The sequence below is a fragment of the Leucoraja erinacea genome, chromosome 8 (genome assembly GCF_028641065.1).
Source record: "Leucoraja erinacea ecotype New England chromosome 8, Leri_hhj_1, whole genome shotgun sequence".
NCBI classification, from domain to species: Eukaryota; Metazoa; Chordata; class Chondrichthyes; order Rajiformes; family Rajidae; genus Leucoraja; species Leucoraja erinaceus.
This window is the reverse complement of record NC_073384.1, coordinates 70,487,586-70,507,318: the sequence shown is the minus strand read 5'-3', so window position 1 is coordinate 70,507,318 and position 19,733 is coordinate 70,487,586.

Sequence of the window (19,733 nt, the reverse complement as noted above, 5' to 3'; positions counted from 1 at the left end):
CGTCATTGATGATGCTGGTAAATCTTTACTTGGATTAAGCTCCATCCGTTCCTTCTCAGCCCATCACACCCACGACTGCCCCCAACACACTCTCAACAACTGCTCCAATCTCTCTCCCACCCACAACCTCACCACTGGTTACCACTAGTGGGAGAGTCTAGGACCAGAGGCCATGGTGAGAGTCTAGCACCATAGCCACAGTATTCAAGGATGTTCCTTTAGGAAGAAGACCAGGAGGAATATCTTTAGTCAGAGGGTGGTGAATCTGTGGAATTCTTTGCCACAGATGGCTGTGGAGGCCAAGTCAATGGATATTTTTTAAGGCAGAGATAGATAGATTCTTGATTAGTACGGGTGTCAGTGGTTATGGGGAGAAGGCAGGAGAATGAGGAAGAGATAGATCAGCCATGATTAAATGGCAATAGACAATAGACAATAGGTGCATGATTAGGCCATTCGGCCCTTCGAGCCAGCACCGCCATTCTATGTGATTACGGCTGATCATCCACAATCAGTACCCTGTTCCTGCCTTCAAGTCAAGTCAAGTTTATGTGTCACATACACATACAAGATGTGCAGTGCAATGAAAGTGGCAATGCCTGTGGATTGTGCAAAAACTACAGAACAGAATAGAACAGAATCAGTATTTACGTTAGAAAATATTTTTTTACAAAAGATACAATACAACAGTAAATTAGTCCCTGGTGAGATCAGAGTTTACAGTCCTGACGGCCTGTGGGAAGAAACTCTGTCCCATCCTCTCTGTTTTCACAGCATGACAGTGGAGGCGTTTGCCTGACCGTAGCAGCTGGAACAGTCCGTTGCTGGGGTGGTAGGGGTCCCCCATAATGTTGCCGGCTCTGGATCTGCACCTCCTGGTGTGTTTGGCCGAACACACAACTCTCTGCAGAGCCTTCCTGTCCTGGGCAGAGCAGTTCACAAACCAGATTGTGATGTTGCCGGACAAGGTGCTTTCTACAGCCCCAGAGTAGAAGCACTGGAGGATCCTCAGAGAGACTCTGAATTTCCTCAGCTGCCTGAGGTGGTAAAGGCACTGCCTTGCCTTACTCACCAGTGCGGCAGTGTGTGTTGTCCATGTCAGATCCTCTGTGATGTGGACTCCCAGGTATTTAAGCAGCTCACCCTGTCCACAGTAGCCCCATTTATCTCCAGTGGCGTGTACGTCCTCGGGTGTTGTGCCCCATCTAAAGTCCACAATCAGCTCCTTAGTTTTACTGACATTCAAGAGGAGGCTGTTGTTCTTGCACCAGAGTACCAGGTCAGCCACCACCTCCCGGTAGGCCTTCTCATCGTTATCGGAGATCAGGCCCACCACCACAGTGTCATCAGCAAACTTGATGATGGAGTTGGAGCTGAACCCGGCCACACAGTCATGTGTGTACAGGGAGTACAGTAGGGGGTTGAGGACGCAACCCTGGGGGGGATCCTGTGTTCAGGGTAAGGGGGTTGGATGTATGTCTTCCCGTCTTGACTACCTGGGGCCTGGCGGTGAGAAAGTCCAGGACTCAGGCACACAGGGGGGGTGTTGAGCCCCAATTCCAGCTGCTTCTCAGCAAGTCTGGTGGGGACTATCGTGTTGAAGGCTGAACTGGTCAATGAACAGCATCCTCACGTAGCCCCCCCTTCTGGCTGTCAAGATGAGAGAGAGCGGTGTGCAGAACTTGAGAGACCGCATCGTCCGTGGACCTGTTCGGACGGTATGCGAACTGCAACGGGTCCATGTTGCGAGGGAGGAAGGCGCAGATGTGATTCTTGATCAGCCTCCCGAAGCATTTCATGACCACTGAGGTGAGGGTAGTTATTCAGACAAGCTGGAGATGCCTTCTTTGGTACAGGTACAATGATGGATGTTTTGAAGCAGGCAGGGAGCACGGACTTGGCCAGGGAGAACGGACTTGGCCAGGGAGAGGTTGAATAATGTAGTGAGCACTGGAGCTAGCTGATTTAGTACTCGCCCAGATATACCATCTGTGCCTACAGCTTTCCTCATGTTGTTTACTTTACTTTAGAGATACAGCGCGGAAACAGGTCCTTCGGCCCACCGCGTCCGTGCCGACCAGTGATCCCCGCACACTAACACTATCCTATACCCACTAGGGACAATTTTGTTTTACATTTACACCAAGCCAATTAACCTACAAACCTGCACGTCTTTAGAATGTGGGAGGAAACCGAAGATCTCGGGGAAAACCCACGCAGGTCACGGGGAGAACGTACAAACTCCGTACAGGCAGCACCCGTAGTCGGGATGGAACCCGGACATCTGGTGCTGCATTCGCTGTAAGGCAGCAACTCTACGGCGACTGCCCTTGTTGATGGGTACAGTAGGACAGAGATCAGCTGGAACATTGGGTGGAGTGGAGGCAGATGGACCTTAATCCAGACTGGTTCCCACCAAGATGCAGCGAGGTCATGTACTTTGGGAAGTCATGAGCTGGCAGGACATGGCAAAGGGCAGGAAGTTTTCAGATGACTCTGCAATTGTGGGCTGCATCAGTGAGGGGAGGGAAGCTGAATACAGAGGTGTAGTCAACCACTTTGTTGAGTGGTGTGGGCTGAATCACCTGCAGCTCAACACTGACAAGACTAAGGAGTTGGTGGTGGACTTTAGGAGGAGAGGAACACCCCTGTCCCCTGTCTCCATCAATGGTGTGGATGTGCAGTTTACCAGGGAGTACAAATACCTTGGAGTGTACCTGGACAGTAAACTGGACTGGTCCAGGAACGCTGAGGCCCTGTACAAGAAGGGACAGAGCCGCCTGTACTTATTGAGAAGGCTCCGCTCCTTCAACATCTGCAGTAAGATGCTGCAGATGTTCTACCAATCGGTGGTAGCCAGTGCCATCTTCTACACTGCCGTGTGCTGGGGCAGCAGGGCAAAGGCCGCGGATGCCAACAGGATCAACAAACTCATCGGGAAGGCTGGCTCCATCCTGGGGGCGGAGTTGGAGTTGGATTCACGGGAGGTTGGTCTTGGAGGGGAGGATGCTCCTCAAATTGCGGAGCATCCTGGACAATACAGCTCACCCCCTCCATGACACACTGGTCAACCTGAGGAGCACCTTCAGCAACAGACTGGTTCCACCAAGATGGACAGAACGCCACAGGAGATCCTTCCTCCCTGTGGCTATTGAATTGTGCAACTCCTCCCCCTTCTGTTGTGGGGTAGACTGAGACTGACTTCCCCCCCTCCCCCCCCTCTCCCCCCCCCCCCCCCCCCCCCCCCCCCCCCCCAATCTTTGTATATCCCCAATCCTTTCCACTCATCGCTTTAATATCATGTTTCATGTATCATGTGCATTGTGATCAATTTCCCTCCTGGGATAAATAAAGTTCTGTCGTATCGTATCGATTGTTAGTAAACAGAAAGATCTTGGGATAGAAGTCCGTATTTCCCAGACAATGGTGCGGCAGTTGGGCAGGATAGTACGAAGGCATTTGCCAGTCTGAAGAAGGGCCTGTCCCACTTAGGCTGTCATTTGGCCAGCAACTGTAATTGTTGTCGCAGGTCACCGAAAATCTGATGGCTGGACTCCCCCCTACGACAATGTCTACAACAACCTACCCCCTAGTGGACGTCCAGCTACGGCAAGCTACTGACAACGGGCGACCCATTAGGACGTCCACCTGCGACCACGTACGTCCACCCGCGGCAAGCTACGACAAGATACGATCCTGTCGGCAACATCTGAAGACAACTTAAGAAATTCAGTCGCCGGTACCTGTCGCCGGTTGACGTAGGTAGTCGCTGATGGGATTCACCGAAGTCAGCAACGGCAACAACCTACGTCATCCTGGCGACAACCTACGACATCACCTACGTCAGGAGAAGTCAAGCTACGCTCATTGGCGTTAAGCCCACTGTCGCCAAACAGTTTTGAACATTTCAAAATCCAGCGGCGATCAGAAAAACGCTACGATTCTTTGGGCAACTCACGACCATACAGGCGACACCCCGGCAACCATGTGGCCACAGCCTAGTCGCCTGTAATCGCCTAAAAAATCACCCAAGTAGGACAGGTGCATTACTCCAGCATTTGGTGTCTATATCCGGCATTTGACAGCTTGCCTACAGAGCCTGCATTGTTGCAACTGTACAAAGCACTTCGACCACACTTGCAGCACTGTGTACAGTTCTGGTCACGGCTTCATTGGAAGGATGTGGTAGGAATAGCGAGAGGGAGAGAGGGAGAGAGCGCTGAAGAGAACGGCTGGGAAGTTGGCTGGAACGGAGCTTCTGTGGTTGCAAGTGGGGATTGGGTGGGCCAGGCTTATTCACACAGGAATGTAGGTGGCCAAGGACAGTTTACACAAGGGGTGTGGAGAGGATGGATTACCATCAGGGCTGGACAATCTAGATTAGAGAGTGCAGGTTGGGGGGAGAGGAGACAGATTTAAAGGGAACCTGAGGGATAACTTGTTCCACACAGAAGGTGCTCGGTAACTGGCACGAACTGCCGGGAGAAATGGTAGAGGCCTGTTCAGGCAGAATATTTTAAAGTAATTTGGATTTAGGGTTGCCAACTGTCCCGTATTATCCGGGACATCCCGTATATTGGGCTAAATAGGTATGTCCTGTACGGGACTGCTACTACTCGGGTCGAGGGGACTGTCGGGTCAGAACGCCGCGTCCAGCAATGCCTCACCCGTCCCGAGGTAGTGCAGCCCATGGAGTGCAGCAGCAGCAGCAGCAGCAGTGTCTCGTTCCGTGGCCCCGTCGGTTGGCAGCCCGGCCTTCAGACCTTCGCTTACCGCTGACACCACCACCACCCCTCCTTCTCATGGCCGACCATCGGTTCATGAGTTGGATGGGGCGTCGGACTTTGCGCGCGGCCCGGGCCAAAACTCCTCTGCTGGCCCCGCCGGCTGGGCTTTGTGTGCAGTCCAGCACCCGGGGCCAACTCATCATTCACCCAGACACGGCCCAGTCGGTCAACGAATTGCCGTCGGGAATCTGTCCCGTATTTTGACCTTTTGTCCCTTATTTGGGAGTGAGGAAGTTGGCAACACTACTTGGACAGGTACTTAGATGTAATGTTCTAGGGGGATATGGGGGTGAGTGGGGCCAGCTTACACAGACATTATGGTCCATATAGACATGTTGGGCCAAAGGGCCCATTTCTGTGTGCTGCGTAACTCAACACAATAAATTCTGCCATTGCTGGTAACAGCGTATAGCTTAGTTTAGAGATACAGCACGGAAACAGGCCCTTCAGCCCACCGAGTCTGCACCGACCAGCAATCCCCATACACCAATACTATCCTACACCAGGGATAATGTTTACATAGATACCAAGCCATTAACCTAACCTGTACGTCTTTAGAGTGTGGGAGGCAATGTTTGTTTTCTCTGGAGGATCCTCTTTCTGTATTTTATCCCCCACAGCTTCCAGCCACCTCACGTTCACCCTAACCATGTGTTGCCGGCCACCTCCTGAATGGTCAGATTAAAGGTGTCTGACACCTTAAGGTGTTGGGGCGGTCACGGTGGCGCAGCGGTAGTGTTGCCGCTTCACGGCGCCAGAGACCCGGGTTCAATCCCGGCCACGGGTGCTGTCTGTACGGAGTTTGTACGTTCTCCCCGTGACCTGCGTGGGGTTTTCTCCGAGATCTTCGGTTTCCTCCCACACTCCAAAGACGTACAGGTTGGTGGGTTAATTGGTTTGGTGTAAATGTAAATTCTCCCTAGCGTGTGTGGGATAGTGTTAATGTGCAGGGATCTCGGGTCGGTGGGCCGAGCGGCCTGTTTCCGCGCTGTATCTCTAAACTAAACTAAACTAAACTGATCCATGGGCCACATGAGGAGTGTGTGTTCTCTGCAGAGAGCTGGAAACACACTCTGAGAGCGAGGAATCTAAAGGGACCCAAATTATGTTAATTGAGCTATTTGGAAAGAGCCAGCAAGCTGTGGAACTCTCTAGAAGGTCTGCAACAGGAAGGATGAGTCAACAGACCCTGTGTGCTCTCATGTTGCGATACCATCACTGCCACAGGAAATGGATGTTTAGTTTAGACTCTATTATACTTCATTCCAGACCAGGGTGTGAGATCGGAAGTCATCTGGTGAATGCAGAGGGCATTGACCACGGATACATGCTGCACATCATCAGCAGCAGCAGCAGCAGCAGCACACAGTGATGTACTAGGCACCCCACACACACACACACATGCACGCACGCGCACACACACACACACACACACACGCACGCACGCACACACACACACACACACACACACACACACACACACACACATGCATGCACGCACGCACGCACACACACACACACACACACGCACACACACACACACACACACACGCACACATGCACGCACGCACACACACACACACACATAGTGATGTACCAGGCACCGCACACACACACACACACACACACACACGCACACACGCACACACGCACGCACGCACGCACACACACACACACACACACACACACACACACACACACACACACACATAGTGATGTACCAGGCACCGCACACACACAGGCACACACACAGGCACACATGCATATCAACACTGTATGTACACGCACAGCATGGATACATCCTCACACAGACAGACGCTCCTGTCCACACACACGGACAGGAACACACACACACACACACACAACACTGCACGCACGCAGCAACGCATAGGGACACAGCACCAGATGCACACACACACACACGCACACAGCACCGCTCCCGAGTGAGGGTCCGGGGGAGTGAGGGGGCCTAGGGGAGTGGAGTCGGGGAGGAGTGAGGGGCCAGGGGGGGGGAGTGGGGGGCCAGGGGTGGGGGGGGGGAGTGAGGGGCCGGGGGTGGGGGGGGGGTGAGGGGCCGGGGGGGGGGGGGGGGGGGAGTGAGGAGGAGGTCGTGAGTTGGGGCTTTCATTGAGGGGAAGGTGTTGACACACAGGGCAGCACACCCCCTCCCCACAGAGACCCCAGACAGGAGACCCCTCCAGAGCCCACTCCCACGACCTCCACCAGGGGCGACTGTTTACATTTGGACATCAAAGCTGATGACAATAAAGCCTCCCAAACAACCAGCGGTCTAGGCCGTTTGGCCCATCGATCCTGTGCGACTCCAAGGCTCTTGCCCGCCCCAGCATCTCTCACCCATTGGCTGCGCAGCAAGATCCCATTCCCACCAGCTGCAGCCACAGTCTATGGAATTCTCTGCCTCAGGGGGCGGTGGAGGCCAGTTCTCTGGATGCTTTCAAGAGAGAGCAAGATAGGGCTCTTAAAAATAGCAGTCAGGGGATATGGGGAGAAGGCAGGAACGGGGTACTGATTGGGGATGATCAGCCATGATCACATTGAATGGTGGTGTTGGCTCGAAGGACCGAATGGCCTACTCCTGCACCTATTGTCTATTGGCAGGGGGCTCGGGGTTTTAGTTTAAATAAGAGATACAGCACGGAAACAGGCCCTTCGGCCCACTGGCTCCGTGCCCACCAGCGATCCCCACACATTAACACTATCCTACACCCACTAGGGGCAATTTTACATTTACAACAAGCCAATTAACCTACAAAGCTGTACGTCTTTGGAGTGTGGGAGGAAACCGAGGATCTCGGAGAAAACCCATGCAGGTCACGTGGAGAACGTACAAACTCCGTACAGACAGCACCCGTAGTCGGGATCGAACCAGGAGTGGGTGGGGGGGGGGGGGGGGTGGTTGGTGGTTAGGGGGTGGGGGGAGGGGGGGAGGGAGGGGGGGAGGGGGGGGGGGGGGGGGGGGGGGAGGGGGGGGGGGGGGGGGAGAGAGAGACGAGGGCTAAAGCGAAGGTTGCAGTATTTCTGCACGGGCTAGCATTGCGTGCTTGGGCCGAGGGGGCTCATTCTGTGCCCCACTGACAGATGAATGCGAGGGGTGGTGTGGTTCAGCCACAGGTCAGCCATAGAGATATATCAGCCACAAATGAAAGGCGGAGTAGACTTGATTGGGGCCGAATGGCCTAATTATGCTCCTATCACTTATGAAGGTATAAACCAGCATCTGAAGTTCCTTCCTGTGCACCGTACACAGCCAGCACATTGTGTAACACAAGAGCACCAGTGGTGGGGATATAGAGAGACGTGGGAGAGGGGCGGGGACAGAGGAAGGGTCTGAAGAAGGGTCTCGACCCGAAACGTCACCCATTCCTTCTCTCCAGAGATGCTGCCTGTCCCGCTCAGTTACTCCAGCATTGTGTGTCTGTCTTCGATTCCTTTGATAAACTGTGCATATGGGTGGAACACGGCTCATAGTTTGTTTGTTTTTGTTATTCTGAACCAAAAATAATTATTTACAATTATATGTTCAGTACGAAATAAATCAAAACAAAACCTACCGCCATAATATGTCAACCAAATATTCTTCAATACCAAATAAACTTGTGTACAATTATGTTACAATCCCCATCGAGGATGACTTCCACCCCCCGCGGTGCCCAGCGGTCCCGGAAATCCCCCAGGGTGCCCGTGGACAGGGCGTAGTCCCTCTCTAACCCCACCCGGGCACGGACGTAACCCCGGGAAAGGGGCGGGTGGGCATCCGGCTCGGGCAGAGCCCTCCTTCCGCCTGGCGCCGTGACTCACGGATGGCCAGCTTGGCCAGGCCCAGGAGCAACCCAACCAGGACATCTTCAGCCCCAAACCCTCTCCCCTACGCACAGGGTGTCCAAAGATGAGGATGGTCCCAGGGTGTGAAGTGCAGCCAGAAGGCAAGGAGCAGCCCCTTTAGATATTGGAACAGGGGCTGCAGCCTCACACACTCCATGTACACGTGGTACACAGACTCTTCCAGCCCGCAACAGTGGCAGGCGGCTGGCGAGTCTGTGAACCGCGAGAGAAACAGGTTGCAGGGAACACCTCGGTGCAGTACCCTCCACCCCAGGTCCCCGATGTAGAGAGGGAGAATCCCTGCGTACACGGACCCCCACTGCTACATGTACTGGTAAACACAGAATAACTCAAACGCGAGCCGCCACTCGGCCCCACCAGCACATCCTAGCCCTTCACATCGTCACAGATCACATCCAGAACTCATACGAACACCAGTGATAGAAGAATTAGGCCATTCTGCCCATCAAGTCTACTCCGCCATTCTATCATGGCTGATCTATCTCTCCCTCCTAACCCCATTCTCCTGCCTTCCCCCATAGCCCCTGACACCCGTACTAATCAAAAATCTATCTATCTCTGCCTTAAATATATCCACTGACCTGGCCTCCACAGCTTTCTGTGGCAAAGAATTTTACAGATTCACCACCCTCTGAATAAAGAAATTCCTCCTCATCTCCTTCCTAAAGGAACGTCCTTTAATTCTGAGGACCTCTAGTCCTAGACATCCCAGTAGTGGAAACATCCTCTCCACATCCACTCGATCCAAGCCTCTGCCAGTGGCCATCACTCTCATCCACCCATCATTGAAACATCTCATACTGGGCCTGGAACAGGCCCTTCGGCCCAACTGTTATTTAGCTTCCCTATAACAACCAGCGTGCTCTGGGGCAGCGTGGTGGCGCAGCGGTAGAGTTACTGCCTCACAGCGACAGATACCCGGGTTCCATCCTGACCACAGGTGCAGTCTGTACGGAGTTTGTACGTTCTCCCCGTGACTATATCATCCCCGTTTCCATCTTCCCTCACTCCAAAGACGTACAGGGTTGCAGGATAATTGGCTTTGGTGTTAATGTGCGGGGATCGCTGGTCGGCACGGACCCGGTGGGCCGAAGGGCCAGTTTCCGCGCTGTATCTCTAAACTAAAGCTGTACACAAGACCCGCGGAGTGCGGGACTCCACAGATTCTCCAGAAGCCCCACATGCCTGAGAGTCAGGTGACCACGCCGGGTCTAGTAAGCACTGCCTCCAGCCGAGACCCCCTCCACAACGGAACCCGCTACTCCCGGGCTCCGTGAGTGAGGTCACAACACACCTCCTGGGAAAACATGAATTCCACATCATACGTATCCAATTCAGTGGGCCCATCTCAATGAGATCACCTCCCCTACTAAACTCCAGAGGACATTGAGTTAGCGGAGTCAGGGGATATGGGGTGAAGGCAGGAACGGGGTACTGATTGTGGATGATCAGCCATGATCACATTGAATGGCGGTGCTGGCTCGAGGGGCCGGAAGGCCTACTCCTGCACCTATTGTCTATTGAGTCATCTCTATAATGGATTCCTCCACATCGGCGAGACCAAGCGCAGGCTCGGCGATCGTTTCGCTGAACACCTCCGCCTTAACCTACCTGATCTCCCGGTTGCTAAACACTTCAACTCCCCGTCCCATTCCCACATGACCTTTCTGTCCTGGGCCTCCTCCATTGTCAGAGTGAGGCCCAGCGCAAATTAGAGGAACAGCACCTCATATTTCGCTTGGGTAGCTTACACCCCAGCGGTATGAACATTGACTTCTCTAACTTCAGATAGCCCTTGTTTTCCCTCTCTCTCCATCCCCTCCCCCACCCTAGTTCTCCCACAAGTTTCACTGTCCTCTTCATTACGTTTGACTGATGATACACCTCATTGTCATCTTCCCCTCAGCCAACAATGAACCATTCTACATCCCCTTTGATCTGATGTTTTCAAACCTTACCCTTCCATGTCTCTCGTTAGCCGCTCCCCCGACTCTCAGTCTGAAGAAGGGTCTCGACCCGAAACGTCACCCATTCCTTCTCTCCAGAGATGCTGCCTGTCTGTCCCTCTGAGTTACTCCGGCATTTTGTGCCGACCTTCGGTGCAAACCAGCATCTGCATCGAGTCTCCCGCACTAGAACCCTAACGGCCAGAGATACATCTGGTGAACTTTCCTTGCACTCCCTCTGCTTAAAATAAATGCTGGCTGGGGTGTGGGGTAGACTGGAGCACAATGATCCAGATGTGGTCTGACTGCAGCTTTAAATAATTGAGTCTTTCCTGCCGTCTGCAGGCCCTCTCACTTCCAAACCCAGCGCACTGTTTCCAAATCATTCCTCAATCTTCGGAGGCTTGTGTACGGACTCCCACACAACAGTACAGCACAAGAACAGGCCCTTCGGCCCGCAGTCCCCATGCCTAACACAATGTTAAACAGATATCTGTCTGCACCGGATCCATGTCCCTCCATTCCCTGTGTATCCGGGCAGGAAAAATGTTCCCCATGTTGGGGGGAGTCCAGAACCAGGGGGGTCACAGTTTAAGAATAAGGGGTAGGCCATTTGGATTTGAGATGAGGAAACACTTTTTCAACCAGAGAGTTGGGAATCTGTGGAATCCTCTGCCACAGAAGACAGTGGAGGCCAATTCTCTGGATGTTTTCAAGAGAGAGTTAGATGTAGCTCTTAGGGCTAACAGAATTAAGGGATATGGGGAAAAGGCAGGAACGGGGTACTGATTCTGGATGCTCAGCCATGATCATATTGAATAGCGGTGCAGGCTAGAAGGGCCGAATGGCCTCCTCCTGCACCTATTTTCGATGTTTCGATGCTTTATTTGTAACATAAGCAACAGCACAGTTAAATTATTTTTGCATATATTACACGCGCGGGCACCGGCCGCCATGTTTTGGAGCCGTGAGTCAAAGTACAAATAGACAATAGGTGCAGGAGTAGGCCATTCGGCCCTTCGAGCCAGCACCGCCATTCAATGTGATCATGGCTGATCATCCCCAATCAGTACCTCGTTCCTGCCTTCTCCCCATATCCCCTGACTCCGCTATTTTTAAGAGCCCTATCTAGCTCTCTCTTAAAAGCATCCAGAGAACCGGCCTCCACCGCCCTCTGAGGCAGAGAATTCCACAGACTCACCACTCTCTGTGAGAAAATGTGTTTCCTCGTCTCCGTTCTAAATGGCTTACTCCTTATTCTTAAACTGTGGCCCCTGGTTCTGGACTCCCCCAACATCGGGAACATGTTTCCTGCCTCTAGCATGTCCAAGCACTTAATAATCTTGGACAATCTCGGGTCGGCTTGTGCGTTCAATGTACTGGAGCAGTTCCCACGAACCAACGCCTCTCTCCTAAACTCTCCCGGCCATCTCTGTGTCCCGGCCATCTCCGTGTCCCGGCCATCTCCGTGTCCCGGCCATCTCCGTGTCCCGGCCATCTCCGTGTCCCGGCCATCTCCGTGTCCCGGCCATCTCCGTGTCCCGGCCATCTCCGTGTCCCGGCCATCTCCGTGTCCCGGCCATCTCCGTGTCCCGGCCATCTCCGTGTCCCGGCCATCTCCGTGTCCCGGCCATCTCCGTGTCCCGGCCATCTCCGTGTCCCGGCCATCTCCGTGTCCCGGCCATCTCAGTGTCCCGGCCATCTCCGTGTCCCGGCCATCTCCGTGTCCCGGCCATCTCCGTGTCCCGGCCATCTCCGTGTCCCGGCCATCTCTGTGCCTCGAGACGGCCTCCTGCAGCCGACCTGAAGACGCTGGAGGCTTCACCCCAATACACCCTCCTCCTCCTTGCTCCTCGCGCGTGACGTCTCCAGCCCCCTCCCGGTTACACCACCGAGCGAGCGACAAGCCTTTGGGTGAGTGCCCGATCCCACCACAGACCAGGGTGGGTGAGCCCACCGAGGTTGGTCCGTGGCGTTCCACCCATGTGCCTGTTAAACACTGCTGTTGCATCTGCTTCCACCACCACCCCCAGCAGTATGCTCCATCCACTCCCCCCCCCTTCAAACTTTGCCCGTCTCATCAACACTGCCCCTGTTCTAGGGTTACCAACTGTCCCGTATTAGCCGGGACATCCCGTACATTGTCCTATAAATTGGTTTGTCCCATTCGGGACCGCCCTTGTGCCATATTTGACCCGTGTCCGGCCCTCGCCTCACCCGTCCCGACGTAGTGCAGCCCATGGAGTGCAGCAGCAGCAGCAGCGCCTCGCCCGTGGCCCCGTCGGTCGGCAAACCCGGCCAGCTGTCCGACCTTCGGACCTTCGCTTACCGCCGACACCACCACCCCTCCTTCTCGTGGCCGATCGTCGGTTCATGAGTTGGATGGGGCGCCGGACTTTGCGCGCAATGTCGCGCGGCCCGGGCCAAAACTCCTCAGCTGGCCCGCCGGCTGGGCTTTGTGTGCAGTCCAGCACCCGGGAGAACTCATCATTCACCCAGCCATGGCCGAGTCGGTCAACGAATTGCAGTCGGCGATCTGTCCCGTATTTTGACCTTTTGTCCCTTATTTGCAAGTGAGAAAGTTGGCAACACGACCCTCCCCCAACATTGTTCAGAAGCTTGAGTTTCTCCGCCATTGTTCCTCGTATGCTGTGAAAATGCACAGTCTTTCATTATTTTTTCTGCAAATCTCAACATAAAAGAAACGGGGTTTGCGCCCAACTTACCCATGACTACTAACTCCATCTGCGTTAGACCCACCTGCCTGCTTTTGGCCCAGACCCTTCCAAACTCTTCCTATCCATGTACCTGTCCAAATGTCTTTCAAGTGTTTTTATGTTTAGTTTAGAGATACAGCGTGGAAACAGGCCCTTCAGCCCACCGAGTCCGTGCTGACCAGCGATCCCTGCACATTAACACTAACCTACACACACAAGGGACAATTTACACATACACCAAGCCAATTAACCTACAAACCTGTACGTTTTTGGAGTGTGGAGTGTGGAGGAAATTGAAGCACCATGACAAAACCCACGCAGGTCACGAGGAGAGCGTACAAACTCCGTACAGGCAGCACCCGTAGTCAGGATTGAACCCGGGGACTCTGGTGCTGTGAGGCAGCAACTCTACCGCTGTGGCACTGTGAGGTGTTACAGTATCTGGTTTAACTACCTCCTCTGGCAGCTTCAGCTCAGATTCCTATTAAATCATTCTGCTCTCATCTTAAGCCTGTGCCCTTTAGTTTTAGACTCCTCCAGCCTGGGGAAAAGACTGACCGTCCAGTTTATCCATGCCCTTGTCAACAAGCAGCAGGCTGGGACACTCCCGGTGAGCTGGGACACCCCCGCGTCAGGGGCCTGGGGTGGAGAGTGTTGCACATGGCTGTGGCCTGTAACAGGCACTTGAGCCGGTTCACGGACTCACCAGCCGCCTGTCACTTCTGCGGCAAGGAAGAGACCGTGATCCATACGTACACGCAGTGTAAGAGGTTGCAGCCCCTGTTCGACTATGTGAAGGGGCTGCTCCTCAAGTATTGGCTACATTTTAGCCCCACACTCCTGATATTTGGGCACCCGGTACAGAAGGGGGGAGGGTCGGGAGGGAGGGAGGAGAGGGTCTCCCTGTCGGTCTGCTCCTGGGCCTGGTCAAGATGGACATTCGCGGGTCCAGACAGCAGGTAATTGACAGCCTCACCAGGGTCGACTGCCTGCCCGCTTTCCGGGTCTACGTCCGCGCCCACGTGTCCCTGGAGAGGGAACACGCGGTGTCCACGAGAACGCTGGAGGCCTTCCGTGAACGCTGGTCACCGCGGGGAGGCCGAGTGTATTATTGATAAAGTTGGCGATATATTAATTTGATGACTGTTTGTTTGCAAACTGCCAATATAGGCAGCCTTTGATCGTGTCAATACTCTGTATGTTTGTTTTATGAATAAAAGTAATTGTAAAAATAATCTTTCAAAAAGATGCGCAGGAGACACCCCGCTGGAGCAGCGACGGGGCCAATGTGAACAATGGGGGGGACTGGTGGGGGAAGGAGGGGAGGGAGGGGGGAGGAAGGAGGAACGAGGGAGGGGGAGAGGGGGGGGGGGGAGGAAGTGAGGGAAAGGGGGGAGAAGAGGGAGAAGGAGGGAGAGGGAGGGGAGATGGGGAGAGTGCCCTTTTTATTTCCTCCTTTTTAAATTCCCGCCGGTAATGGAGGGGATTGGGGGTCTGAGTTGAGGGGGGGGGGGAAGGAGGGAAAGGCTGCCTGCTGCCATGTGCGGCAGTAGGCAGTAGATGGAACTGTTAAAGAAGGAACTGCAGATGCTGGAAAAACGAAGAGACATAAATACTGGAGAAACTCAGTGGGTGAGGCAGCATCTATGGAGCGAAGGAAATAGGCGACTTTTCGGGTCGAGATCCTTCTTTTGACGAAACGTTGCCTATTTCCTTCGCTCCATAGATGCTGCCTCACCCGCTGACTTTCTCCAGATAGAACTGCTGGGTACTTTTGTAACAGTGTCGGCGCCATCACGTGGCCACACTTGTGTACTGCGCAGGTTGTTTGCAAAACAAAGCTTTTCACTGCACCCCTTCCAACTTCAATGGCATCTTTCCCAAAGCTGCGAGACCATAACTGTGCACACCGCGTGGCCTCACCAACTTCTTGTACAACTGTAACACGAGGTCTCAATGCTTGAACTCAACAACGGCAAAGAAGGGTCTCGACCCGAAACGTCACCCATTCCTTCTCTCCAGAGATGCTGCCTGTCCCGCTGAGTTACTCCAGCTTTTTGTGTCTATCTTCAGTTGAAACCAGCATCTGCAGTTCCTTCCTACACAACGCAAGTGTTCAGTTTCAGGTTAGTTTATTGTCACGTGTACCGAGGTACAGTGAAAAGCTTTTGTTGCGTGCTATCCAGTCAGCAGTAAGACAATGCGTGGTTACAATCGAGCCATTTACAGTATATAGATACACGATAAGGGAATAACGTTTAGTGCAAGGTAAAGCCAGCAAAGTCCGATCAAGGATAGTCCGAGGGTCTCCAAATGCCTTCTTCACACTACCTGTCAGGTGTGTTGGAAGGTGAAGCCACTGGAGTACCGTGCACAGATCTGACTGCCCACCACAGGAGGGATGCCATTGTGCCGGAGAGAGGGTAAAGATCTCCGAGAACCGCCTGTACATCTTGAGAAGGTTCCGCTCCTTCAACATCTGCAGTAAGATGCTGCAGATGTTCTACCAATCGGTGGTAGCCAGTGCCATCTTCTTCACTGCCGTGTGCTGGGGCAGCAGGGCAAAGGCCGCGGATGCCAATAGGATCAACAAACTCATCAGGAAGGCTGGCTCCATCCTGGGGGCAGAGTTGGAGTTGGATTCACGGGAGGTTGGTCTTGGAGGGGAGGATGCTCCTCAAACTGCGGAGCATCCTGGACAATACAGCTCACCCACTCCATGACACACTGGTCAACCTGAGGAGCACCTTCAGCAACAGACTGGTTCCCACCAAGATGCAGCACAGAACGCCACAGGAGATCCTTCTTCCCTGTGGCTATCAAACTGTACAACTCCTCCCCCTACTGTCGGAGAGTCATCATGGCGATCCCTTGAGGTTGAGGATGATGGTCTACGTTCTGTTGTTTTTATGGACTCTCGGGCGGATTATGAGTCCACTCCTGGCTTTGAAAGTTCTTCGGCATTCAGGGCAGGTAATTCCAGACGGCAGATCGGGCTTTGGTTGTTGCTGCCTCTCTTTCTGTTTTCTTCTCGTTCCTTCTAATTCTGCGCATCTCTCGGGCATCGAAGGTCGCTGTCCCTTCTTGGATGATGGTTCGCCAGAGTTTCCTGCCCTTGGCATTGGTTTGAGAAGTTTTGTGCTGCCCACAGAAGGAAGACGCCTGTGCGTGTGTTTGTTTAACGTGTACCTGATGTTGCACTCCAAGAAGCACAGGGTCCTTCACAAATCCATCAACTCATTCCAATGGGGCCAAGACGATTGGAGCCGATAGATCCGCTGCAGCCATCATCCGCCTTCACAGCCGTTGAGTTCAAGATAACTTCGCCCGCCGTTGGGGCTTTGTAGATTGGTTCGTTTGTAATCTGGACCCTCATCCTCGACCTCACCGCTATGGGTGGCCCTACCAGAATAGACAATAGACAATAGGTGCAGGAGTCGGCCATTCGGCCCTTCGAGCCAGCACCACCAATGTGATCACGGCTGATCATCCCGCAATCAGTACCCCGTTCCTGCCTTCTCCCCATATCCCCTGACTCCACTATCTTTAAGAGCCCTATCTAGCTCTCTCTTGAAAGTATCCAGAGAACCGGCGTCCACCGCCCTCTGAAGCGGGTGCTTCCGAATCATGGAATCTCACGGAATCGTGGGGACACGCTAGCCTCTGCATTACAAGGTAAATGATCCAAAGAGATCGACTGAGTGACTCCCCTCCTCCCAATCTTTGCACATACCCAATCCTTTCCTCACTTCACTTTAATTTCATGTTTTCATGTATTTTGTGTTTTATGACTGGTTGACAGATCAATTTCCCTCCTGGGATAAAAAAAAATTCTATCGTATCGTAGAGTGTTGCCTGGATGGGAGGACTTTAGTTCTGGGCAGGAATTAGACAGACTGGCGTGAATAAGACCTGATAAGAGGATTAATACAAGATACACGGATAGGGAAGAGAGTCAGAATATTTTTCCCGTGATAGGGGTATAAAAACAAGAGGCATAGACCCACTACAGGTTTTGGAGAGGGTGCAGAACAGGTTTACCAGTGATCTTATGGATGTGTATAAAATCATGAGAGGAATAGATCGGGTAGAGTCTCTTGCCCAGAGTAGGGGAATTGAGGACCAGAATCGAAGACTAGGTTTAAGGTGAAAGGCAAAAGATTTAATGAAAATCTGAAGGGCAACTTTTCCACACAAAGGGGGGTCGGTGCATGGAACAAGCTGCCAGAGGAGGTAGTTGAGGCTGGGACTATCGCAATGTTTAAGAAACAGTTAGACAGGTACAAGGATAGCACAGGTTTGGAGGGATATGGACCAAGATGGGACTAGTGGAGCTGGGACATGTTGGCCGGCGTGGGCAAATTGGGCCGAAGGGCCTGTTTCCACACTGTATCTAATGCTGCCTGGATCAGAGGGTATTAGCTGTAAGAAGTTAAGACAAATTTGGAGTCTGAAGAAGGGTCTCGACCTGAAACGTCACCTATTCCTTCTCTTTAGAAGGATGAGAGGATATCTTATTGAAACATGTGATAATTTTTATGGATTCGGACACGCTAGAGGCAGGAAACATGTTCCCGATGTTGGGGGAGTCCAGAACCTGGGGCCACAGTTTAAGAATAAGGGGTAAGCCATTTAGAGATGAGGAAACACTTTTTCTAACAGAGAGTGGTGAGTCTGTGGAATTCTCTGCCTCAGAGGGCGGTTCTCTGGATGCTTTCAAGAGAGAGTTAGATGGAGCTCTTAAAGACAGCGGGATCAGGGGATATGGGGAGAAGGCAGGAACGGGGTACTGATTGGGGATGATCAGCCATGATCACATCGGTGCTGGCTCGAAGGGCTGAATGGCCTACTCTTGCACCTATTGTCTATTGTCGATTGTCCAGAGATGCTGCCTGGCCCGCTGAGTTACTCCAGCATTTTGTGTCAACCTTAGACAGGTCAGGATTGTTTTCTCTGATGCGTCAGAAGTAGAGGGGAGAGCTGATAGAAGTCGTTATAATTATTAGAGGCATAGGCACAGAGGGAGGTGGGTGCCTGGAGCGTGCTGCCGGGGGTGGTGGTGGAGGCAGATATGATGGTGGTGTTTAAGAGGCGTTTAGATGGGCACATGGATATGCATGGAATCGAGTGGTATGGACCACGTGCAGATGGGGCTAGCAAAATGTGGCACGGGCGTTGGGGGCCGAAGGGCCTCTCTGGTGGAGCCAGGGTCACAGTGCGGACACTGACTGGCAGCTCACAGTGACCGTCACCCCAACAGCCAGCAGCTCCACTGTGCTGCCCTTAATGCCACCCTCCTGAGCTGTGAATGGCAGAGCCCCTCTGAGCACCTTCCAAATGAGGCGAGGGTCCCAGGGGTGGGGAGTCTGCCCCCCCCCTTTACTGGGGGTGGGGTGTGGGGATTCTGGTGACCCCAGGGTTGCCAACTGGCCCGTATTAGCTGGGGCATCCTGTAGATTGGGCTAAATTGGTTTGTCCCACACGGGACCACCCTTGTCCCGTATTTGACTGCCACTATGTAATCACCAGAGGGGTCACTTAGGCAGATCCCAGATGTGATACAGCAGCGTGCGTATGTGTTGTATGTGCTGTTGAAGCCACACCAGTGATCCACCCATCATCACATGCCACTTTATATGCATCAGTTGTACGCTATATCTTGCCTGTCTCTGTAACCCCCTCACCTCCATGTCCCCTCCCCCTCAAAATCCCTCCCTCCTCGCAATGTCCCCCTTCCCCTCTCAATGTCCCCACCCTCAATATCCCCCCTCCCCTCTCAATGTCCCCACCCTCTCAATATCCCCCCTTCCCTCTCAATGTCCCCCACCCCCTCTCAATATCTCCCCCTCCCTCCCCTCTCAATATCCCCCCCTCCCCTCAATGTCCCGACCCTCTCAATATCCCCCCTCCCCCCCATCTCAATGTCCCCACCCTCTCAATATCCCCCCTCCCCTCAATATCCCTCCCTCCCCTCAATGTCCCCACCCTCTCAATATCCCCCCTCCCCTCTCAATGTCCCCCCACTCTCAATATGCCCCCCTCCCCTCAATGTCCCCTCTCAATCAATGTCCCCACCCTCTCAATATCCCCCCCTCTCAATATCCCCCCCTCAATGTCCCCCCTCCTCAATGTCCCACCCTCTCAATATCCCCCCTCCCCTCTCAATGTCCTCTCAATGTCCCCCTCCCCTCTCAATGTCCCCACCCTCTCAATATCCCCCCCTCCCCTTTCAATCCCTGTCCCCTCTCAGTCCCCCCTCCTCTCAATATCCCCCCTCAATCCCCCCTCTCAATGTCCCCTCTCAATACCCCCCCCCCCCCTCTCAATATCTCCCCTCCCCCCTCTCAATCAATGTCCCCACCCTCCGCCTCCACATCCCCATGCACCCACCCCTTGCATTTCCTCCCATCCCATCGAAT